General features: G+C 42.4%; 1 long non-coding RNA gene across 1 annotated transcript; it reads left to right on the forward strand.

Moving 5' to 3' along the window:
- Window positions 1–17,194: 17,194 nt before the first annotated feature.
- LOC106007430 lies at window positions 17,195–24,751 on the forward strand. The gene is made up of 3 exons (XR_001182172.2): window positions 17,195–18,178; window positions 19,146–19,669; window positions 20,106–24,751. It is a non-coding gene; the product is annotated as an uncharacterized LOC106007430 (long non-coding RNA).
- The last annotated feature ends 239 nt before the right edge of the window (window positions 24,752–24,990 follow it).

Below are 24,990 nucleotides of genomic sequence, written 5' to 3' on the forward strand. Positions count from 1 at the left end.
TATTTCAATTTCCTAAATGCCGATAGCAAAACTGCCCTTATATAAACACAAGAAGAAATTCCCAGCACTCAAATACTACTTTTATCTACCTTCCCTATCTCGGAGCTTCTAGAAAGATGCATCTAGAAAGCATCTAGAAAGAAGCATCTAGAAAGATGACATCTTTTCCAACCACCATCCTCCTGCACCTGCTCCTGTCACTGGACGTAAGTCTAAGGTTCCTCTAAAGTTAATGATTAAAATATTCGAGTGGACATTATTCATCATTTCTTGGGAGCATTCTTGGGTCATCCATTAATGTGCAGTTCTGAAACAGCATAAGGTAGATTCTTAAATGGCGCAGTATGGATTCTGATCTGGAGAGAATTTCACCTATTATGAATGGTTTTTATATGAAGAGCCACCCGTAGATCTCCACTTTTGAACATTTCCCCTCTTCACTGGTAGTCAAGACTGTCAAGGCCACTTCCTCTTTGATCAGGTTGTTATTCAACCAGAGTCTTTTTTCAAGGGAACAGCCCTTCTGGAGAAGGGTTCAGAAACCCACAGATTCCTACCAAAAGAAATTCCTATATTCTTATCCAGCGCCTGTTTCAAATACGTGTCTCTAAACATAATTCCTTTTATCATCCAGACTCTTCTGATTCATTCGAAAGAAATTCAGAGCCAAATCAAGGTTTTTAAGCAAATATTTCTAAGGAGCGCGTTGTTCAAGTTTGACCTATTTTAGCTTCCCCAGGAGGTTATTTCAGGTCGATGAATAAGGATATGTTCATGAAGAGCAGAGAATACATTTGTTGATTCTTAAAAGAAAACTCAGATTTGGTGAGACTTGAAGTTTTTCTTTGGTGATTCATAATCAGTTTTGCAACTTGAAAGCAGTTGATGAATCATTCAGTTTACGAATCTGCTGTCACTTCCTTAGAGAGAAGGGCTCCCTTTTCCTTATGGTTTTCTGAAGTTTGATTCAGTTATCTGAAAGCTATCAAGGTAGCCTCATGTCTACTACCTCGCAGAGAAAGAGGATGTTATATGCCAACATCAACTTTATTGCCAGGTAAGAGGCTGGGGACTAGCGGTGTAAATTGTGTGAGATGTCACTGCTCTGGGTTTCTGGGTCCCTGCAGAATGGAAGTTGCATCGGAAAAAAAACCAAAGAAACAAACAGACGCTATAGAAATACCAGTCCTGGTTTTCTAAGTTCTACACAGGAAGTCTCTTTTCAGCCATCTTGTTTCTTCTTTCCAGTGCAGTAAACTTGAGCCACCTGGACCACTGCTGGGCCACATGACCTTTCACTAGGATGGAATGGCAGCTTTAACTGTAAAAACAAGACACAATACCTTCAGCTAGTTACGACATAAATGTGGCATATTTATACTGAGGAGGCCTTTGGGAAGAGAAAAGTGGCTGCTTTCGGGCCTAGAGAGATCCTATACTGCGTTTCTGGATTCCTCCTTTTGATCAGGAAATCCGATCAATATCCTTATAGGGAAAGGTTCAAGTGGGTCACAGGTGGGGCGCTGTACTTAAAGTGTCTGCTTCTTAGTCCATATTAGGCAACAGGAACTGCCTGAAAGTCATTTATTTTTCATTCTGTGTCATTCAACCATAAATGACTCAGTTCTGATATTATTTACCAAGTTCCACTGGACTCCTAGGAGAGGCAACCGAGGACACATGTAATGCTAATCTCATACACTCAGCAGGGAAGGCAAATGAGTGAGTAGTAAAAGGGATGCTTTTTCCTTAAGATCATAATTAGTTTAATAGCTGACTCACATCCCAGGGACTTGACCGAGTCCTCAAAATGCTTCATTTCTAAAAGAATACAACTAAATCTAAGTTATTTTTCTGTCAAATGGTCAAGCTTATTAAAGCTTAAGGGGGATCCTTAAAAGTCATACTTGAAACCTTACGGGATTCGAGAATCTAATCTAGTAACGGTCACAAAGGTGAAAATAATTATGAAACATTAATCAAATATTCAGCCTGTCAGAAGACCTTATGACAACTTTATTTATTTATTCATCTATTTATTTATTTAATTTTGGTTTTTTTTCAGTGTTCCAAGATTCATTGTTTATGCACCACACCCAGTGCTCCATGCAATACGTGCCCTTATGATACTACTTTAAAAAATAGAATTTATTTTTACTTTAGAACAGTTTTAGGTTCGCAGTAACACTGAGTAGAAAGTACAGAGTTCCCCTGCCCCCTGTCCCCCAACACATGCACACAGCCTCCTCCACTATCAAAGTCCCTCACCAGAGTGGTAACTTTGTCACAATCAATGAACCCACACTGACACATCATAATGACCCAAAGTCCATAGTTTAAACTAGGGTTCACTCCTGACATTGTACATTCTATGGGTTTTGATGAATGGATAAGGACATGTATCTGCCAGTGTAGTAGCTTACAGGTTGGTTTCACTGCCCTAAAAACCTCTGTGCTCTGCTTATTCAGACATTTTATTTTTTAGTTTCCAATTAAGTGATCCAAATATAGGTGAAATTTCAGAAGTTTAAAAAAGTACAAGAACTCAGTGTTTAGCTTTAAATTAATGGTTGCTTAAAATCATGAATGTTTTTTGCTTAAAGTATACAATATCAAATACTAAATGTCAACATTAAGATTTCATTATTTCAGAACATGTGTCTGAAATTTACCTCTTCAGGTGCCTTGGGAAAAAAAACTGTTGGCTAAGTAAATTAAACAGTTTAAGGGTCTGAGAAGCTTCAGCCAAGCAACACCACCAACTATCGCCAATCCCCTGCCACCTGGGACTTGGCTAAAATTAAAGACTTAAACAACAAAGGACAGAAAAAGCTCTATAAAGTCTCCAAATAATTAGGAAAATAAACAACCCCTTTCTAAATAACCCATGAGTCTAAGAAGAAATTACAGTGGAAATTAGAAAATATTTTGAACTGAAGGAAGGTGGAGACACATTATATAAAAATTTGTGACGGGCGCCTGGGTGGCTCAGTGGGTTAAGCCTCTGCCTTCAGCTCAGGTCATGATCTCAGGGTCCTGGGATCGAGTCCCGCATCGGGCTCTCCGCTCAGCAGGGAGCCTGCTTCCTCCTTTCTCTCTCTGCCTGCCTCTCTGCCTACTCGTGATCTCTGTCTGTCAAATAAATAAATAAAATCTTTAAAAAAAATTGTGACATTTAGCTAAAACAGAGCTCAAGGGGGAAGTTTATAGAATTAAGTACATATATTGGGGGAAAAGGCATCTAAAATGAATAATCTAAGTTTTTAACTTATGAAGCTAAATAGAAAAAAAAAAGCAAATTAAACCAAACATTTGCATAAGTAAAAATAAAAGCGGAAACTAATGAAATAGAAATCACAGAGAAGTATCAATGGAAGCAAGAGTCAAGGCTTCAAAAAGAGCAATAAAAGTGATACAACTCTAGCCAGAACATCAAGGAGAACAGAGAGAAAGCACAAATTATCAATATCAGGAATGGAAGAATGACATCACCATAAACCCTACAGATATTAAAAAGGATTATGAAGGAACATTTTGAATAATTAATGCCAACAAATTCGACAACTTGAATGAGACAAATTCTTTGAAAGATTCAAATACTGAAAGTGACTCCAGAAGAAATAGAAACTCTTAATAGGCTTATGTCTATTAAAGATATTAAATTTGTAATTTAAAAACAGCTGACAAAGATGACACCAGGCCCAGATGACTCCATTGAAGAATTCTACCATGTATTTCATAAAGAATTAATAGTATTCCTCACAAACTTTCAGAAAATAGGAGAGATAACACTTTTCCCACTCATTTCATGAGACTCACTTACTCTGATACCTGAACCAGACAAAAGTATTATAAATTAGGCAAATTGTAGGCCGATATCCCTTATTAATAAGAGGCAAATTCCTTAACAACACATTAGCAAATCAAATCTAATTTTATATCCAGGAATTCAAGATTGGCTAAATTTTAAAATTCAATTAATGTAATTGACAGAACCAAGAAGAAAAACTATGTATTTGTATAGGTGATCCCCAACCCACCTTCAGATTCAGTGATTTTTGAGGACTTACAGTATTCAGCATATAGTTTTACTCATGGATGAGATTTATCACAGGGACAGGATGTAAAGCAAAATCAGCAATGAGATGAAGTCTGGGAAATAATAGGTTTAAGCCTTCCAGGTGTCCTCTCTGTGCTTAATTCTTCCAGCAACACGTTATGACAGCACCTGTGAGTTGCTGTCCTCCAAGGAAGAACATTAGAGACTCTGCCCAGGTTTTTCTTGGTGGCTGGTCACATAGGCACTGTGTGGCATATACCAAGATTCCAGATCCAAGGAAGAATGCAGGTGGTTAGCATAAACCACATTGCTTGTACAACTAGTTCAGGCACAGCAAGCCAACCTTACCAGCTCTGGGAATGGTGAGAACCTGCCTGAAATCTAAGTCCCTAGAAGGCAGCTAAAGCAAGCAGGACTTCCAAAGTGTAGCAGGCTCAGACCTGCTATGTTAACTCTTTTCTGTGCAATATCTCCACTGATGTACTCCCTTCCCACATAAGCAAAACAAAACAACAACAACAACAACAACAACAACAACAACAAAACTGTTGGAAAAATGCCTATTTATAAACTGCTGACAAGTTAGGAATAGAAAAGACCTATCTCACCCCGATAAAGGATGTCAACAATCTTAGCACCGACAATGTCCTTAATGGCAAAACACTGAATATTTTTCCCCTAAGACTAGGAACCAAAGAAGGATGTCCATTTTCATTTTTCCTATTCAACATTGTGCTGGAGGACCTAATCTGTGCAATAAGTCAAGAAAAAGGAAATAAAATATATACAAATCAGAAAGATGTAGAACAACATTTATCCATGGGCAACATGATCTATATGTAGAAAACTGTAAGGTTCATAATTTTTGTGAACAAAAATTGTTATTAGGTATAGTTGAGTCTAATAATGTTCTAGGATATAGGGTCAATATATAAAAATCAATTGAATTTCCATATATTAACAATGAACAACTGAAAATTCAAATAAAAATACCATTTACGATGGTTTCTAAAATCATAAAGTACTCAGGGATAAACTTAACAAAGCATATATAAAACCTGTACACAGAAAATTCCAAAATATTGCTGAGAGAAATTTTAAAAGATACAAAGTAATAGGCCATGTTCATGGATGGGAAGACTCAATTATTTTTTAAAAAAATATTAATTATTTTCAAATTGATCTGAAGATTCAATACGATCCCAATAAACTTCCAGTAGTGTTTTTGCAGAAATTGGCAAAATGATCCTAAAGTTTATATGGAAAGGCAAAGAACCTACAAAAAGTAAAAGTGATTTGAAAATGAAGAACAAAATTGGAAGACTCACATTATCTGATTTCAGCATTTACTATTCAGCTACAGTAATCAAGACAGTGTGTGGGGTTATTCCTAGAAAGTATATTGTAAGCCCTAAGGGGTGACTGTGGAAGCAGCTGAAGCAGCAGCAACATTCCTCTTCTCTGGCTGTTAAAAGCAATGGCCCGGAAAGAACAGGACCCATCACCTCCTGGGGAGGGACATAGATAAGGAGCTATGAAAGAAACCCTCAATTCTCCTTCCTGCCTTAGGCAATTGCTAGCATGAACATCCTGTTCCTACCTTATTCCGTAACTCACTCCCTGCGCACCTGAGCATAGTGGAGGATACAGGCCTGCTTTCTGGGTCTTTAACTTTTATCTCTTTGTATTCCTTCCCCATGCTTTGGCACATCTGTCCTTGCTTTGCTGATAAAATACAAAGTAAAACCTATGTGCAGAATTCAGCTGCTGCTGCTCTCCCTTCCGGAAGTAGCCCTGCACGGCTGCTCAGATTGGTGTCTGAGGACTTTATTTCAGTGCATGACAACATAGTCTAGTATTGGTATAAAGATAGACTTAGAGATCAGTGAAACAGTTTAGAAGGTACTAGAAATAGATCTATGTATAGATAGTCAGTTGATTTTTGACAAAGTGTCCAGGGGGAAAGGAAAGGTTCTTCAACAAATTTGTAGTAAAAACTGGATAGCCACGTGAAAAATAGGAAACTTGATGTTTACCTTATATCCCATACAAAATTAACTTGAAATTGATCATACCTTATAATATAAACTAAAGACACAAAAATTATGAACCATAAGAAATTGAAAAATGGACTTCATCAAAGTGAAAAACTTTTGCTCTTGGCAAGACGCTGTTAAGAAAAGAAAAGGCAAGTCACAGACTGGAAGACAGTATTTACAATACAATAAGCACATGAGCATCAACATCAGCAAATGCAAACTAAATCCACACTTACCCACTTGAATGGCTAAAATTTAAAAACATGACAATACCAAGTGTTGATAAGAACTTGGAACAACTGGAATTCTCATACATTTCTGGTAGAAATATAACATGGTATAATTACTTTGAAAAACAGTTTGGTGGTGTCTTATAAAGCTATATACATGATTCAATTCCACTGCTAGGAATTTACCCAAGATAAATGAAAATATATGTCTACATAATAACTTGAGCACAAATGTTCATAGTATCTTTATTCATAATTGCCAAAGAACTAGAAACAACCAAAATGTCCATCCACAGGGAATGGATAAATAAATCATGATACATCCATGCAATGAAACATTATTTTGCCATACAAAGGACCAACTGATGATTCACAGGGATAAATTCTAAAAACATGTTGACTGACAGAAGCCAGATACAAAAGAGTATGTACTGTAAGAATTCAAATCTCCAGAGCTCTTTTCATCTGGCCAAACTGAAACTCATCTTCCCATTCTCCCCTTCCCTTGGCCCCGGAAATTGCCATTCTAACTCTTTTTTTTTTTTTTTAAGATTTTATTTATTTCTTTGACAGAGAGAGACCACAAGTAGGCAGAGAGGCAGGCAGAGAGAGAGGGAAGCAGGCTCCCTGCTGAGCAGAGAGCCCGATGCAGGGCTCGATCCCAGGACCCTGAGATCATGGCCTGAGCCAAACGCAGAGGCCTAACCCACTGAGCCACCCAGGCGCCCCGAAATTGCCATTCTACTTTCTGTCTCTTTGAACTTGGCTCTTCTAGGTACTTGATGGAAGTGGAATCATACAGTATTTCTCTTTTTGTGACAGGCTCATTTTGCTTCGCATAATGTCCTCAAGGTTCATCCTCTCAAATATAATTTTTGAGGAGCCATTACAGTGATCTCCTGTAGTGTGTAGTAGCCTTCCTCTTTGCCCCATCGCCCTCTCACCTGACATGGCCCAGTTTCTGCACTGACATCACTCTTTGTGGTACCTGCTATCACTCTTGTTATTTCTGCTTTTCACCATCAAAACTCTACCATCTTGCAGTGGGCATGTTTTCTCAACACCCCCCACCCCACGGGTTTTAAAACTGATCGCAGGGGGCGCCTGGATGGCTCAGTGGGTTAAAGCCTCTGCCTTCGGCTCAGGTCATGATCCCAGGGTCCTGGGATGGAGCCCTGCATCAGGCTCTCCACTCAGCAGGGAGCCTGCTTCCTCCTCTCTCTCTGCCTGCCTCTCTGCCTGCTTGTGATCTCTGTCTGTCGAATAAATAAATAAAATCTTAAAAAAAAAAAAAAAACCTGATCGCAGAATAATGAAGTGTAAGAGCAGGAAGGAAGGAAGAGATTAGGTAAAGAGAATTTCTATTAGACCGAAAGGAGAAGTGAAAGTCCTTTCATTAGCGGAAGAGAGTAAGTCAAAGGGAAGGAGACTATGATCAGGATCAGGACACTGCCTGAGGCCCCAGGGACACTGACTTCCTGTGCCAGACGATTTGCCTTTACAGACAAAACCTTGATAAGCCTGAATTCACAGTTTGACTTGCAGCTAAGACACATGTTCCAAATCATCCAATTTCATACTGTCATTGGCACATAGATATCATAGCAGCAAGTAATTACAGTTTGTATTAGAATATATTGAGGTACAAAGACCAATGCCTAGTTAACTTTGTGAAGTCAGTGATTATCAAGGATGGAATCTGTTATTATTTCAATGTTTATTGAGGACCCTAATGTGATAAACACTTATTATGATTACCAAATAAAGGAACAGCACAAAGACACCATGTGGCCACAGCTACTTAAAATTTCAAGGTAATGGAGAGGAGATGAGTTGCATGGGCAAGCGTGAGAGATTGGACAAACAGTAGATGAGCACCATGTGGATAAGTATGTAGTACATATGTTTAAGGAAATATAACCTAAACTATATTTAGGAGGAAGATGCAGTTCAAGGTGTTGATTATAGCCCAGGAAGGAGATCTATAAATCATAGTCATTGAGTCAAACAGAATGCTGGGGGTCATTTGTAGGGATGTTGGAGACAAACAAATTATATTATCATGCCATTAAACGAAGACATAATGAATGGATGGATGAATTAATTAATGAATGAACAAATTTAATGAATTACTTGTCTTCCTGGTTCTCAGGACAAACCCCAAAAGAACTTTTCTACTTAAAATGTATACCTTCTCTTATTCCTTGAACCAAGATTCTTGGGCATGTTGAGTCTGTCTTTTAAATTTTGGTTTCCAGTGTGAAGCCTTTTGATTGGAAGGCCATAATTGACTAATAATTGGATTATTTAGCCCAGCAGTGAAAACCCATTTTTGTGTGAGGTCAGGGAAGGGAAGACGAAAATGTTCTGGGGGGATTTTCTCCAATTTAAAATGAAAATAGATTTGAGAGCCATAGAATATATGTAGACTTTATAATTTAGATTATCTTCTTAAGATTAAGTAGTACTTAGTATTACTTACTAATACTTAGTGTTTAGTAATACATTTATTCAGTCATTGTAAAAAAAAAAATGGAATTGTATCATTAAGATCCAGAGTTGGTATGTAGTAAAATGAAAGATTTTTCTAGTCTTTTATCCAGAAATTAGATCTGAGCCCATGAGGTGACAAGAATTGGTCACTGATACGGTCCTTTGTGGCTTAGGTTATTGGCTTTGACCATCACCAGGGAGATGTGCCAACCCTACCTCCCTCCTACCTTCTGCCCAAACAGCAGTGTACCTTAATGACTTGTACAAGATATAATAATACATTAGCCATATTGTATATAACATAGCTAATCATAATATATATAACAGGCTATAATAGGAGAATTATTCATTATTTGTTCCAAGCACTGTACATGCCCTGTGCCAAGCACACAACCCAATAAAATTGATGAAGGCAAATAAACAGTACCAAGAATGGATACGGACGGACACATAAATACAGATGGGGCAAAGGATATTATAAACATCTTTAAGGACTACAAGCTGATCAATTCCTAGGAAGATATAACTTATCAACAGTGACTCAGGAAGAAATAGAAAGCCTGACTGGTTGTAAACCCATTAAAGAAATTGAAACACAACTGGGACGCCTGGGTGGCTCAGTTGGTTAAGCATCTGCCTTAGGCTCAGGTCATGATCGCAGGGTCCTGGGGTCAAGACCCCCATTGGGTTCCTTGCTCAGCAGGGGGCCCACTTCCTCCTCTGCCTGCTGCTCCCCCTGCTTGTACTCTCTCTCTCTCTCTGACAAATAAATAAATAAAATCTTATAAGAGAAAGAAAGAAAGAAAGAAAGAGAGGGAAACATAAGTTAAAACCTTCTTTTGAGGAACTGTCAAGCCCAGGTGATTCTGCAGATAAGTTTTATCAAACATTCAAGGAAGAAATAATTCCAACATTGCACAAACAATTTCAATAGGGATGAAGAGAACACATCTTAACTAACTGGTTGAAACTCAAATCCATTTGTATAACCATGACACCAAAACCAGCAAGAATCGTACAAGGAAGGAGAATTCCTAACGAACTTCTCTCATGACCATAGCTGTAAGTATTCTAAACCAAATATTAACAAACAAAATCAAGGAAGGTAGGAGGAAGATCAAGTCGAGTCTGGGAAAATCTATTGTAATTTGTCCTCTCAGTTTGATTAAAGAATGAAAATTATGGATTGCCTCAATCAATGCAGAGAAGCAAATTATAATATTTAACATTCATCTATAACAAAAACAAAACAAAACAAAAAAAGGTTAGCAGACTACAAGTAGGTGAGAATATCCTTAACATAAGAAAGACGGTTTAAACAAACAAAACTATAACAAACCTCAAACTTAATGTTGGAACACTAAAAACATTCTCTTTAAAATTCAGAACAACTCAAAGACACCGAGTCCTAGCGCTGCTCGTCCACGTTCCCCATGGTGATGGAGGTGTTAGTCAGCGCGGGAAGACGAAGAGGAAAAGGAACGTTAGAATTGAAAAGGAAAAAGTAAAACAGAAACTGTTGGAGATGTATTTGGCTTCTTAGAAAAATCCTATAGAAAAATCCCGAGGTATATTTGGCTTCTTAGAAAAATCCTATAGGGTGTACACATACATTAATAGAGGGTTTGGAAAGCTTGCTGGAGGGGTGTCTGGGTGGCTCAGTAGGTTAAGCCTCCAATTCTTGGCTTCTGCTTAGGTCGTGATCTCATGGTTCATGAGATAGAGCCCTGCATTGGTCCCCCTGCTCAGTGGGGACTGTCCTTGAAGATCCTCTCCTCTACCCCTCCCCCCGCAACTCATGCTCTCTCTGTCTCTTTCTCTCTCTAAAATCAATCACTTAATCTTTAGTGGGAAGAAAAAAGAAAGGTTGCTGCAAAATCAAAATACAAAAATCCATTACATTTCTACAGTGTTGCTAAACCAACAACAATCAGTGAAAAATAGATAATAAAAATGATACCATTTGCAATAGTGCTTTGGGATAAGTGTAATGATAGTGCGTGAGACTTTTAGAGAGGAGATTATAAAATTTTCCAGACAGATATTTAAGACCTAAGTAAATGAGAGAGTTACCTCATTGAAGACATAACCTCTTTTACACTCCCCAACTTTGTGGAGATAGAAGTGACCTCTGATATTATGTAACTTTAAACTGAACAGTGTTGATTTGCTACACTTACATCTTGTAATATGATTACCACCTTAGTGTTAGCAAACACTTCCATCACATCACACAATTACCATTTATTCTTTGTGGCAAGAACATTTAAGATCTCCTCTCTTAGCAACTTACCGGCCTGTCTTGCCCAGTGTTGTTATCTGTAATCACAATGCTGTTGTTAGAGCCCCAGACCTGGTTCACTTTTTTAACTGGAAGTTCGTACTCTTTGACCAATACCTTCCCATCTCCCCCATCCCTCGGCAACCCCCATTATCTGTCTCTATGAGTTTGGCTTTTGTAGGTTCCACTGTATAAGTGATACCGTACAGTTTTTGTCTTTGTCTGACGTATTTCCATAACCTCCTAAACCTGTCAATTGTCTTCTATCTGACTTATTGGTTCATTGTTATTCCAATGAAAATGTCAACAAATTGTGTTTTTTTGGAACCTGGCAAGCTGAATCTTTAATTCGCTGGTTATAAAGTACTATATACAATAAGATTTCATTTTGTAAAAAAGAAAATATGCCCATCCACCGCATGCATTAATGCTCTGAGAAAAAAATGTGGATGGAGGAATTGTTTTCTATTGCTGTGTAACAAATTAGCACAAACGTAGCAGTTTCAAACAACACCTGTTTATTAGCTCACAGTTTTGTAGGTCAGAAGTTGGGTATGGGGTAGCTGAGTTTTCTGTTCAGAACATCACAAGGCTGAAATCAACGTATGGACTGAGTTTCGTTGTCATTTGGAGGTTCAGCAGGAAAATCTGCTTCTAAGTTCATTGCTGTTGGTGAAATTCAGCCCTGGGGTTGGAGGACTGAAGTCCTGTCTCCTTGCTGGCTGTCAGCCGGGGACTGGTCTCAACACATAGAAGCTGCCCATGTTCCTTCCAATGTGGTCTGCTTTATCTTCAAGCCAGCACTCACGAGATGAAACCCCCAAATCCTGGACTCACTCTTTTTCTGTGACCAGAGAAAACTGCTTTCAGAGGCTTACATGGGTTGGGGGGCACCTGGCTGTCTCAGTGGGTAGAGCACTTGACTCTTGAGCTCCATATTGAGTAAAGAGAGAATACTTAAAAGGGTGGGGAGGGGCTTTGTGATGAGATCAGGTCTGACTTAATCTTTTCCATAATTTAGGCTGATTTGCTACCTTAATTAATCTGCAAATCCTCTGCAGGGTAGTACCTAGATTAGTGCTTAATTGAATAAAGGGAAGAAGGTGCTACTGCACCAGGGGTCTGGAGCTTTTGTGGACTGCTTCTTAGAATTCTGCCAACCACAGTGAGATTATGGGTGTGTGTGTGTGTGTGTGTATGTGTATGTACTTGTCTGTATTTCACAATTGTTCTTTTATAACTGTCTTCACAGTTGTTCTTACAATTGACCTTTTTTGTATCTAAAATTCTTTATCTTAAGCATAATATTTGTTTTTTATTCTTGGTGGAGAGCTGCACTAAATAAATGCTGACCTTTATCTGAAGTTTTCTCTGTGTCTATTAAAATAATATTATTTTTCTCTATTAAATCATCAATGTGGTGAATCACATTTGTGGATTTTCTGATGTTAATCCACTGTACATTTATGGAACACAGTGTTTTAATGCATAACTATTATTGAAATTATTTAAAATTAAATAAAATTTGAATATTCTCTCAGTTTATCGGACTGGGAGTGAATCTCCTTCTATAATTCGCATATCCAGCGTCACTGCCAAATTTTTCATCTCTGTTTATAAGTGAAATTGGCCTGGTTTTTGTTTTTTCTTTTAATGTTTTTGTCCAGTCTGCCGTTTGGGAATCAGCGTTATATTTTTCTCATTAAACCAGTTGGGCAATTTTTTCCTCAATTTTTCTTGTTCCCTTCTTTCCTTCTTTCTTCCTCTTTCTCTCTTTCCCTCCCTTCCTTCCTTCCTTTCTTCCTTCCTTCCTTCCTTCCTTCCTTCCTCCTCTCTCTCTCTCTCTTTCTTTCTACTGAAACAATCTGCATAAGAGGGACTTTCTGTTGTTAGATGTTTGTTAAAAACTCATCCATGGTGCTGTCTGGAATAGAAGCTTGGGCTGGAGGTGGGAGGAGGCACCCTGACTTTAGGGGAGAGAGAGTTAAAAAATATTAAGAAGAAGTTGTCAAAGAGAGATGTGCAGATGACTCTTGAGGACATGACCTTGTCAGAGGGAGAAGGTCATGAAGGAGGGTGTAGGGCCCAGGACATCTTGTTGGGCTGTTGCTCCTCATCTTCTTGTTGGAGGATGCAGAAGGCTGGGGTGCTGGCAACTAGGATCCCGCGGAGAGGAAGAGTTTGAAGAAAAGGCAGAAGAGAGATGGAATAATTAAAAACCAGGGGAAGAGCACATGTAGGCAGACACGTGGGAGGAGGGGCATGGCAGGGAGGAAAGAGAACCTTGATGGGAGAGGCTTTGTGGATCTGGTGGTGCCCGGGAGGAAATCCCTTCACCACCCCTACTCCTGAAATGGGAGAGAGCTCAGATGGCATGGTCCATAAAGACGATGCGTCAGAGGGATGTCATGAAATTCTCTGCAATGATTGAAGTTTTGAAGGAAGGCAGTCTGTCCCCTATATTAGAATATGGGGGGGGGGGGAACAGAGAAAATAGATATGTGTATATTTTATAAGTCCAAAACATATAGTTTAAAAGTGCACAGAAAGAATGCAAAATGGTACCACTACTTTGGATGATGCTTTGGCAGTTTTTTTCCCCAAACCAAACATAGTCTTCACTCATGATCCAGCACCCATACTCCTTGGCATCTACCCAAATGAGTTGAAAACTTACGTCCACACAAAATTCCACCATGGATGCTCACAGTAGCTCCATCGTAATTGCCAGAATTCGGAAGCAACCAAGACGTTCCTCAGTGGGCAAATGAGTAAACAAACTGGTATACTTATACAATGGAATTTTCTTAAAAAAAGAAATGAGCCATCAAACCAGCAAAAGACAAGGAGGAATTTCAAATGCATGTTGTTAAGTGAAGGAGACCAATCTGAAGAGTGTATGTACCAGATGACTTCTAACTCTATGACATTCTGGAGAAGGAAAAACGATGGAGACTGTACAGAGTTCAATGATTGCCAGGATCCTGGGGGCGAAAGAGAGGAGTACAAGCGTTTTTAGGGCACTGAAAGTATTCTGTGTGATGCCCGAATGGAGGTGCTTGCATTATGTGCCCACGGTATGTACAACACCAGAAGTGACCCATGTAAATGGGTTTTAGCTAAAAACAATGTGTCTGCATTGACCCATGTAAATGGGTTTTAGCTAAAAACAATGTGTCTGCATTGACTCACCAACTACAATAAATACACACTAACAGAGACATTAATAAGAGGGTAAATTGGAAGAGCCGGGGGCGGGGGGCATGGGAACTCCAGACCTTTCACATGATTTCTTCTGTAAACCTAAAACTGCTCAAAAAAAATAAGGTCTACTCATTTAAAAAATAAATAAATACAAAATTAAAAATAAAAACCCCACAGAAACTGTAAATAGTGGTATACATTTTAGACCCCTGCCGGGCCCTGAGGTAATTCAGGGAGGCGATCTTCATTCCTCGGCATGTGTAACATATCCCAGAGCCTGACTGAAGGCTGCGTGGCCTGGGCGGGTGAGCTAAGGCTGGGAAAGAGAAGGAAGGCAAGAGGTGCAGACAGGGACCCGGGACAGCTGTGTCTTCATGTTTTTCATGTAACCCAAATGTGGGCAGTTTGTTGTCCTGTGACATCATCCTTTCTTTAATGATGGAATTACAGCCAGCCTCGTTCATGACCTACCTGATTGTAGGGGATTCTTGGTTATGGGGTCCTCCTCCTCAGGCTACATACTCCTTGCTTCTCCTCAGGCTGCTTACTCAACTACAAATTCACTTGAGTGAGCCATTGTCCCGATTCCAGACTCCACAGAAAAGACGGACTAGTCAAAAACCAGGGGAAGACCACGTCTAGGTAGACACCCATGCCATGGTTGGATGTCTACATCAGCTGCCTTTTTAACTTTCTAGGGTGAGCAAAGATGATTACTTAAAAACAAAAACAAAAACCAGAACCAAACACCCACGCACACACACACCCCTTGCTGAAGCTTTGGTGTAACAGAAAGGGACCCCAAGAGCTTCAAACCGGATGTCAGATGCACTGACTTACAAAGCCCAAAGCTGGAGCTTGAGATTTGGGTGCTTTCAGGTGTTTTCCAAGACGGACCACCAACTCTCTGATTCTCTGACACCAACTGGCAGTTCAATTAAATTCAGACACTAACTTGCCTTGAATTAGTGCAGATCCCGCTGGTAAATGCTCAGTCCAAGCCTGTCCCCACCTGCGGGTCGCAAGTCCTGGGCCACCTGCACTTCTCATGGACTGGCTCTAGAGTGGGTGTTCCCAAGACCCCTTGCTAAGGGTCCATCATTTGCTAACATGGCTCATAGGACTCCTAGGGAGGCACATACATTTACCAGTTAAACATAAAGGACACAAGTTAGGAATAGGGGGATGGAAGAAAGGCATAGGGCACGGTCTGGGGGAGTGGTGGGTTGCTGGGAGCTTCCATGCCCTCTCTAGATACACTATTGGCAACTCTAAGTGCTCATGCATTGGGAAGCACATCAACTCTTGTTCAAGGGTTTTATGGTGCTTACTCCACAGCTCCTCCTTCTTCCCAGAGGTCGGTGGATAGGGCTGAAAGTTCCAACCCTCTAATCTCTTGGTCGTTCTGGGGACCAGCACAATAGAAGCCATGTAGGGGCCCCAGCCTGCCACCTCATTAGCATAAACTCAGGTGTGATCAAAGGGGACTCATTATGAATAACGAGACACTCCCATCACTCAAGAAATACCATGGATTTGAGGAGCTATGCGTTCCAGGAACAGGGGAGAAGACCAAAGAGTTCACATTAGTCCACAGGTGCCTTCTGGTGTCTTTGCTTCCTCCATGGCCAGCCCCATGGGGATAAGGCAGCTGACTCCCAGGCCGGGTACCAAAGCATTCTTGGAAGATACTTTGTATTTGAGATTTCAGGAAAAGTAACTAAGGAGTCCTCATGAGAAGAGCAGAACTCTGTTGGTCAACACACTCTTTCTGTGTTGGCTCCCTGGCCTTTTAAATTTGAATTAATTGGCAATATTGAAAACCTGGAGATTTCTGATTTCTCTTTAAAAATCAGAAGGCGGGGCGCCTGGGTGGCTCAGTGGATTGAGCCGCTGCCTTCGGCTCAGGTCATGATCTCAGCGTCCTGGGATCGAGCCCCGCATCGGGCTCTCTGCTCCACAGGGAGCCTGCTTCCCTTTCTCTCTCTCTCTGCCTGCCTCTCTGCCTACTTGTGATCTCTGTCTGTCAAATAAATAAATAAAATCTTTAAAAAAATAAAAAATAAAAAAATAAAAATAAAAATCAGAAGGGACTGCCAAAATGATGCATTGCCAGCAAGTGTCTGGAGGTGAGCAGGACTGTCTTTTGGGGCAGACATGTCCTCTCCAACTCACAGAGGTCCCCTCCAAACCCAGAGCCTTACAGACACCATGAGGCTGACGCCATTGACACATGGTCTGCACACCTCGAATGTTCCCTAGACTGAGGAGGGTGGACGGCAAAAGCAAGTTCAAGTTCAACCTTTTGCCACACATGGAACTACTTCTACCCCAGATGCCTCAGGCTTCCCTTATCCCATGATGATCCATTTAAGGACCCCTTCCCAAGCATGTGGAGGGCTTGGGGACCAGCAGAAGGGTTAGGAATCTCATTTTGAGCACGAGCCACAGATTATCCCCAGGGTATATGTGCAAGTGACAAATTGGGCTGTTTACATATTTTTAGTACATGACCTTCTGCCTTCTTGCCATCTTGGTGTGTCATTAATCAGTTCCATTTTCAGGGTATCGGGTGTTTCCAATGTAGCAGGCCACGCCAGTGGCCAGAAACGTTTCTCAGGCGCACGGAGTGTGTCTGAGTTCTTCCCGTGTGTATGGGAACATATGGATAAAAGCAACTCCTCCCTTCTGATCATCTAGACTCTTCTGTGCCCTTGTGCCTGAGGGTCTTAGAGTGTGAAACTCTTCTGTGAACGGCCATAAAAATACAGCGTTGAAACTTTTCACCATCAATAACATGCACATAGTGATTTTAAAAAAAAGGTGTCTTTACTGCAGATGTTTCAGAGTTAACAACAAAAAAATTCTCATTCCTTAGAGAATTGGTTGCGTTGAAATATTTACAGATGGTCAAGGAGTCGCCCCTCCCGCCTGGAGTAGAGAAGCAGAGCTGTGGAGAGTGGTTAAGCAAGGCCAGCCTTTCAAGCCTTGTTTATTCTGGAAATAACTCTGGAAAATGCCTCATATGGTTCCCCAGAGACCTGGAGGTGAGCCTGTGTCAGTATATGACGAATGAAAACAAACCGTTCCTTTGCAGCCCTGAGCAAAAATCTTTTAAAAAGGTCTTTCTTAGAACTTCCAGACGGACCTGAGGGACCAGAAATGAACTTGAAAGTGTGAGGAAGTCAAAGTGCAGGGCGTGATGAAAAAAAAAAATATTTCACCCAACTTTATAACCGTTTTAGATAGTGGAAATCACATAAACATGAAGTCCACGGAACTCGGGCAGTTCGAGGCGCATCTGAAACACGGCTGGCTTTCATCAATTCCCAATTTAGTCATGAAGTCATTCCCCGAGGACCGGGTTAGTGGCTCCCTGGCTCTTGAGACGCACCCCTGGGGAGAGCAGGGCTTGGTCGGTGTTTCTTCTGCCCAGTGCTCGTCTGGGGCCCCGTGGGCATGAACAAAAGGTTATATCCTGTGAGCCTCTCCGTGAATGATGAATGAATGGATGGTCATGAAAAGTGTCCCTGGGACAGCCGAATTGGCAGTGTAGACCACGTGATTTCCAGCTGGAAAGTCCATTTAATCCACAGGCACTCTGATCCATAAAGCACTTACGAAAGGGGGCCTGGTGTCCTCGGAGAATCAGGAGAATCCGACGGTTGTGTTCGCCTCCCTCTCTGCCATTATTTTGATCCTTCTATCTCCCTCCTCGGTCTACCCCCCTCTCCCCCAGGGACCAGCTCTGGGATCCGGTGTAGGTTCTCGATGACCCAAAGGACACCAGTCAGAGTTCTTCCTCGAGAGTCTTCCAGCTGGATCCGAGAGAAAGGAGACCCATGCTCTCCATGTTCCCGGAGTCATCAGGGTACGGCCCTGGGAGCTGCCTCTGGTCAGGGCTCCTGCATGTGGTGGTGGTGGGGCGGGGGCGGGAGGGACTGTCTCCAGACGGATGACATTTAAGGGGCATCAGACCCAGGCAGTCCGAGTAACACCAGCTGCGGTCCTTAGCAGAGGAGAGCGAGGGGACCTTCGGGGGACATGGGTCTCATCTACCTCCTGATTCTAACTCTGTCCTTGTCTTTCCTGCAGTGTATTTCTTCGGGCCCGCCCACACTCTAACTCTTCTTGCTAGTTTGAGTTCATTTTCAATGGAAAGAGACTTAAAAATACAAGGCAGACACCATCAGGAAGGCAAAAGTAAATTCTCCACTATCTGAAAAATCAGAGCTTTCATGTTCGTAAGAAGCTATTTGAGATTTGAAAGTGCGAGTCTTTGCTGGGCGTGCAGATCTGTTCATTTTAGTTTCAGTCTGTTTTACGTAAACACATTCTTTCTCAAACAGAAAATTCTCAAAAACGCCAGAGCAATACAATAAGGATGAGTATCAGCATTTCTTGGGTGTTTGCTACGTGCTGGTTACTACCTAACATGTACTTACGTTTTTCATCCTCACAAAACCGGATGAAACTCTTCTACTCATTCCTCCTTCCCCATTTTATAGATGTGGAAACGGAGGCACAGGGAAGTTAAGTGATTTCTCCCGGGTTGCACAACCAGGAAGTGAGAGAGACAGGATCTGGACTCCAACCTTCCAAGCTCAGAGACTGAGATTTGAATCTAGAAATAGACCAAAGTATTGAAAACCACAGGTTTCTAGTTATGACAATCTCGTTTGAGACAGAATTATGAATTTTTAATTTTTTTGAAATAACTTTCGCTGTCTCTCAAGGCAATGAAAAAGTTGTGCGTGCCCTCAAAGGTATTCTGCAGTATGACTTGAACCTGAGTGCGAGCAATGGTCAGCCCAGAGATGTTTCGCTCTGCCTTTCAGGGGCGGAGCCGGTGCCAACATCCCCATCTCCGATGCCCATTCTGGCTGCACCATTGTGGAAATGCATCTTGAAGGAAACACTGACGCTCCCAGAAGCCACGCGGGGAGGCAGCCTGGCCTGGAAGGCGGTAGAGGGCTGAGCGCTGTGAAACCCTCAGAGCACGAGCTCTGCCCAACCTTTGATCTTAACCATGGATGGCGTCCAATAGACCAAACAGAAAGATGGTTAAAATGCTCAGTCCCGCCCTCTCAAGGTCCCTGAGGCACATGCAAAGTAGGAGAACATGGACCAAGGCTCGTTTAGATGTCATTCCTGGGAAGCGTTTCATGCAGTAGCGGGAGAATCGGGTTGAAACCCGAAGTCATGACCTAGAGTCTTCGGCCAAGTGCTAACTTCCTACCTGTTAACGTTTTCTTTTGGGGCAACCAGAGAAACAACCCGCCTCCTTTGTTCTGGACCAGAGGGGACTAGGAGAATCAGAATGACTGGGCCCCTCACTTCCTGTGAGGTTGTGAAACAAAAGGTAAACATTTCACTGGCTGTGGCAGCTCCGAACAATTGCCCCTATTGTGGGGAGAGCACCGGCTTCTCTTCCTCTTCACCCCTAGGCTCTCGGGTGGAGAGGCTGAGCAGAAGAGAACTAGCCAGCCCTGTCTCCGAGGGCCGGCCAGGCTCCCCGACCTGCAGGGAGAAAACACAGGGAGATTTGCCCTGTGGGCAGCTTGTTGCCATTTTCAAGGTTTAGGCAGAAATGTCTGTCCTTGGGTTATTCGGCGGAGTTTTTCTTTAAAGAGACTCATTCTGCATGTTTCCGAAGGCCCGCCACGATTTGGTGGTTTGGGTGAGGAGAGAGGGCTGGCAGCCTTGATAACCGTATTTATTAAGAGTCCGGAACTTGGGCTGAAGCCCTTGACTCCGCTCAGGAGCTTTGGCGATGCTCTGATTTTCTTCCTTTTTAGGTTTCCCCACGGTGAGCCCTCCAGAGAGCAAGGTCACGTTGATCTACGGCAGTGACTCACACCAGGCTTTGCCCGGTCTCCTCTGCAAAGACTCAAGAGCCGAGAGTAAAATCTCATAATGGTTCCGCGAGGGAAGACAAAGGGCCCCTCGGCGCTGAGGAACGTGCTGATCATTCAGCTGGATCCCTTGGTCTTTGCCTTTTAATTCTCAAATGAAAAATATTCTAAAACGACAGGAAAGACTTCTTGGGGGTCCGTGGGGACTCTTCTTCCCTTCGTTCAGCAAGGAAAAAATACCTGTGGGACGTACTAAGAAACAGACTTGTGTATCTCTGCCCTGGGTTCTAATATTTGGTCTTTGACCCTAGTTCCTGACACAGAGTTCTTAAAACCCATGTAATTTCCTGGGTGATTGGAGTGTCTTCTGTTCTGATGAGGACACTCCTGGATGGCTCCTGGATGGCGGCTGGTCACCAAAAAGGCCGAGCCATGTTTAGAAGCTGGGAACTTTCAGCATTGCCCCCTGCCTGCCCTGCCCGTTCTTGAGAGTAGGGGCTAGAAATGGAGTTAAATGGATGATCATGCCAATGGGATGAAGCCTCCCTAAAATTCCTGAAAGTACAGGGTTTGGAGAGTGTCTAGATTGGTGAACACTTCCATAGGCCCCTGGGACACAAGCCGCGGCACTGGAGACCCTTCCCACACTCTGCTCTATACACCCCCTCATTTGACTTTTCATCTGTTTCTTCTATTAGATAATATTATTATTAGATAATATTAGATGATAAACATGATAAACTTCCAACTGAGTGTTGTCCTGAGTTCTGTGGGCTGTCTAGGGTGTGATGGAACCTGAGGAGGCTTTACGGCCTGTCTCTCAGAAGTACAGGGGAGAACCTGGATAGGCAGTTGGCCTGTGACGTGGGCTCAGTCTTGTGGGACTGAACTCTTCCCCTATGATATCTGACGCTCCCTCCGGGTTGATAGGGTCAGAAATGGTAGGAGGCCCAGTTAGTGTCTGCAGGAGGGTTGAAGAATTATCTGGTGTGGGAAGCCCCTTCCCCACATCTGGGGTGAGAAGTGACGTATTGAGAAGAGAAAGAATGTGGTTTTCCTAGACAACCTACAAATTGTGCTGATCTTAAGGAATACAGTGGTGAGCAAGTCAATGTCTCTAATCTCGTGGAATTTATAGGCAAACGGGCAGTTACAATTACAGTATGATAAATACTGTGATGGGCAAAGTCGAGGGTCAGGCAAAAACTGCTGAGGGTTTCTGCCTGGACTTTGAGTCAGGAAAGGGGAAATGGAAGGAATGATTCATCCAGACCCGGGGAGGTCTCCCTCTGACTGTCTGGCTCCTTCAAGGCTGACTTCTGTGAGGTTGTGAATGATTCTCTTCAAGACATGCGTCTAAAAAACAAAACAAAACAAAACATGATGACTTATTTATTTAATTCTTTGTTATATTTTTACTAACCACCCCCAACCTACAGAAAAGCTGCAATTACACTACAAAAAACTTTTTTTTTCTCCCCCAGAACCAAGGTGATGGCCCATCAGATCAAGACTTCAGTGTGCATTCTCTGCAAACGAGGACATTCTCCTGCGTCACGGACACCTGACTATCAGCTTCGGGAGACTGGCTGTGACCCACTCATACCCCTGAATCCTTGGATCCCACTCAAGTTTTGCCAGTCGTCCCAAGAATGGCCTTCATGGAGAAAAGATCCAGTTCATGGTCAACATGGCCTTTTCCTTGACCCTGGTGAACACGCAATTTGTGGAGAGAATTGGACAGTTGCTTTGGAGAGCGTCCCTCCGTTGTCATTTGTCGGAGGCTCCCTCGCGATCGCGATCGGATTTCAGCGCGCACTAGTAGCAGGAGCAGCTCGGAGGTGGTGGGGCGCTCTCCCGGCCTCCTCCCATGGGGGCAGGGTTTCAACCTCTCCCATGACCAATCGTCTCACGAGGTTGCATCCGCTAGTCTTCCTCACCGTGAAGTTACTCTTTTGTCCTCTGTAATTAACGTGTATTTTGAGGGAGGTGCTGGGAAACATCCCACTTCTCTTTGGACTCTTGATTCGGTATGATCTCATGATTTCCTACTTTATCCACTGGGTTGTAATCTGTCACCCTCTTTTCTTTGATACCCCAAACATCCTATGTGTGGTAGCCCTGATAGGTGGCCAACCCCCACAGGCTGACTTCTGTGTCCTTTCTGCATGTTCCAGTCACCCTCCCGGCATTCACATTTTATTTCTCCCACAGATGGGTGTTCCAGACTCGCCATCGACATTCTCCGTACCGGCCCTGGCGTCGGCGACTTCTCCAAGGAGCTTCTTGTGGCAAGTGGTATTTGGGAACCAAGATCTGGGCATCAGATGTGCTCACTGCTATTGAGCTCTTGTTGTTCCAAGGGCCCCCTCACAGAGTGAGCTAGAAATATAACGACACACACACACATCTGTTTCCATATTTTTACTGAAATCCTTGACCTTATACCAGTATCTTAAGCTCTGACCCCAAACCACAGGGTTCGTTCTGGTTTTCTCCCTTTCCACACTTGTAACTTCTTTCTCCAACAGTGAGAGGCCCAGCTCCTGTTCTTCTAAGCATACACACTTCTTTGATCAAGCCCCTGCGTGGAACCAGTCTCTGCCCGCCCCCCCTCCCCCATGCGGACCCCTCCTCATACCTGCCCTGCTCTGCCCGCCCAGCCTGCCCCTTCTGGGCTCTGAGTCCTCAGAGACAAAAACCTTGCTCTACCACCCTTGAGGACTTTAGGGCAGAATTGCGGAGGAAAGAAACAAGAAAAGGAAAGCAGAAGGAGAGAAGGGGGCGGGGGGGGGGAGGGAAGGAAGTGGAGAGGAGAACAGGAAGGGCCAATTACTTTTTTTTTTTTTTTAAGCTTCCGTCTTCTTGCCTTCAGAGCACTAAATGATACGTGGTTGTCTCAGAACTTGTGCTTAGGTGGCACAGATGTCCTGATTTAGCCATCTCGGTGCTCCTCCCTCGACCTCTCTTTTTGTATCTGAAGACCCATCAGTCCTGGGCTCAGCCATCTTGGAATCCGCTCCCGGTGTGTAGTTCCGGAAGATCCGGTTTGTCAGCTTTGCTGAGGAGCCTTTCATGTCAGAAAAGCATGAAGAATTTTAACATCCCTCCAGAAGAACACAAAGGACAGAGGCACGGGACATCTGATATCTCCGAGGCAATTTCATGCAATTATGAGATCATATCTCTGAGAGGAAAAAAAAGTACAGATAAGTGTATCTTTTTAAAGGTTCTGTCCGTTTCTAAAAATGAGAATTAGCACCATTGTTTCTCTTTTAATTCAGATGGTTTCATCAGGTTTTCATCCCCTGAGTATTGGATCCATTTAACGTTCTTAAAACTGATTAAGAATGCCAGAAAAATGCTAAAGTTAATACTAAAAATTTTTAGAGACCTTATGGGTTAAGGGTATGCCCCTTCCTTTTAAGTGTAACATTGCAAAAGGAAGCTTGGGCCAGTATTGTCTGGTTCCATTAGAATTAATAAACCAACAAAACCAAAAAGCCCTTGGAATGATTGGATCCATAACATATTTCCGTTGAAATTTGAATTTTACATTACACGGACCTCCTTCCTAAAAATATCCGTTTGGGAAGTGGCACATTTTAGGAAATTTTTTTGAAATAGAAGCAAGACCAGGACAACCACAGAAAATTCTACTATAAACATCCAGATCCTTGTGTGGATTACGATGTCTCATTCCCCAGTTTTTATTCCAGGCCCAGTATATGAGCAGCTCAGAGATCAAAGGCACCTTATTCATGAGATGCATTTTTGCTGGGATTACACCAAACGACAACACTGACATCGTGGTGTTTTTCTCAAGTAAAATCAAAACGCCATTTTTAGTAACATCAGTATTCTATTTAAAACCATTCAAATTTATGTAATCGTGGCACTAGATCAAACCTAGCCTCCATAAAGGCATTACATCTCCCAGAGTCTGGCTTACCCTGGCTTTGCTGTCTCCTTCCCACCCAGAACCTTCCTCAGGGCACCTTCAGAGCCACATGAGCTCACAGAGTAGCCGCTGCCCTTGTGGGACAGGGCAAGGGGGTTTTGTGGGAGGTTCAGGAGGTAAGAGGTGATGACAGCTGGGAGGGTTTGGGGTGGGTGAGGATGTCAGGCTTGGGAGGGGGTTGGGAGGGACCAGGGGAAAGGGATAAGAGAGAGCCAGACGTCTAAGCAAATAGCCTATGAACATCTTAAACAATGGTTTAATACCCACAAACATATTGCTCTTTTGGTACCTAACAATGCTATGGTATCAAAAGGGCATGAGAAAACTTTTAGGCCCTGACAGATACATTTACTCTCTCTTTTCTTTTTTTTCTTTTTTAAGCAGGCTCCAGCATGGAGCCCAACAAGGGGTTTGAACTCACAACCCTGAGATCAAGGCCTGAGCTGAGATCAAGAGTCAGAGTCTTGACCCACTGAGCCACCCAAAGACTCCTATATGTTCCCTATCTTGATTGTGGTGATAGTTTCTGGGTGTACCCATATGTCGAAACTTCTCTAACTGTACACTTTTAAATGTGCAGTTTATTTTGTTTGTTTTATTGTATGCGTCAATAAAGCTGTTTTTTTAAAAAAAATTATGGTGCCAATATGCTCAAATGAGTACTATTGTTGTTGGCTGTTTCAAAATCCAAACAGGTCAACCTGGTATCAAATTTTCTTTTCTTTTTTTCTTTCTTTCTTCCCTTTTTAAAAAATATTTTATTAGTTTATTTGAAAGAAAGAGCACAGAGAGAGAGAGAGAGAGAAACAGACTCCCAGCCGAGCAGAAGCTCTGGCACAGGGCTTAATCCCAGGACCCTGAGATCAT

The sequence above is a fragment of the Mustela putorius genome, unplaced genomic scaffold (genome assembly GCF_011764305.1).
Source record: "Mustela putorius furo isolate JIRA1106 unplaced genomic scaffold, ASM1176430v1.1 tig00003853_pilon_pilon_pilon, whole genome shotgun sequence".
Lineage (NCBI taxonomy): Eukaryota > Metazoa > Chordata > Mammalia > Carnivora > Mustelidae > Mustela > Mustela putorius.